Here is a 1,160-nt window from a genome sequence, read left to right as displayed (position 1 = left end):
CCATGTCCGCCCATCCCGGCCGCAGCAGCTTGGCCCCCACCCGGCGCCTGGCCTCTCCTCTCCCCGACACCTCGCCGCTGTCACAGTACCGGGGCTGCAAACAAGCGAGCGGGCTCAGGGCGCCCCCAAGGCCGGCTGACAACTCTGCCCACGCGCGGGGGCGGCCGTGCGCGGGCAGGCGGCCGGGCCCCTTCTGCGGTCACTCAGCCAGCCCCGGAGGGAGGCTGTGCGGGGTCCGTGGGGCCAGTGGGGGCAGGAGGGTCTCGGGGCCACCACGCGCGCCCCTCACCACCTGTACCCCGCACCCCTCCAGCACCGGGGCCGCGTGCGGGGTGCCTTTCTCTGATGGCGGGGTGCAGGGCCCCCGCTGGTAATGGGGAAGGAGGAAGCTGGGCAGGTGGGCTGAGCGCACACCCCGGGCCGGGTCACCAGCCTGGACCCCGCCAGGGCCCGCCCGCAGGCCGCGGAGGGCTCCCTCTGCTCTGGCAGCATGTTCCTCCGTGCTGGCCTCTCGGCCGGCTGACGTCCAGCCAGAGCCGTGCCTGCCCGGGGCCTCCAGTGACCGCCACGCCGGCCGGCCAGCGCGAAGGCCGTGGGCAGCACGCTCACCCAGGCCGAGCACAGGCCTCGTTCCCAGGGCACCGCGACAGACGGCAGGGCTGGGCCGGGGCGTCCGAGCAGCCGGCCAGCCGGCCAGCTGTCCCGGCCGTCGCACAGACGCCGCCCCTCCCCCGCTCTCCCGGCTCCTGTGGCCAAGGAGCCACGATGGTCCTTTATCCCCTGGGGACGGTTCGGCCCTCGTCAGCCACCTCCGGCTCGCTGCCCTGGCCGGTCGCACGCTGGCCTGTCCGGCCGCCCTGTGAAGGCCCCGCGAGCCCCGGGCGCGCAGGCCGAGGACGCCCAGAGCCACGCTGTCAGCACGGAGGACGCCAGCAGGGTCGCCCCGGCCGGGCGCGGGCGCAGCGAGCTCGCGGCGGGAGGGGCCGCCCCAGCACCCCAGCGCCCCGAGACTGGCTCTGATCGTGCTGCGCTGGGGAGGTGATTTTGGAGACGGGGTGACGGCTGTGGAAGTTGTCTGCGCTATTTCTGTACCTCTAAGTCTGCACCTAATCCCGCAGTAGAGAGCCTCGAGGACGGGGAGGACGCTGCGCCGGGAGGCG

The sequence above is a fragment of the Condylura cristata genome, unplaced genomic scaffold (assembly GCF_000260355.1).
Source record: "Condylura cristata isolate star-nosed mole 26May11 unplaced genomic scaffold, ConCri1.0 scaffold00237, whole genome shotgun sequence".
NCBI lineage: Eukaryota > Metazoa > Chordata > Mammalia > Eulipotyphla > Talpidae > Condylura > Condylura cristata.
Note: the sequence above shows the minus strand (reverse complement) of the source record.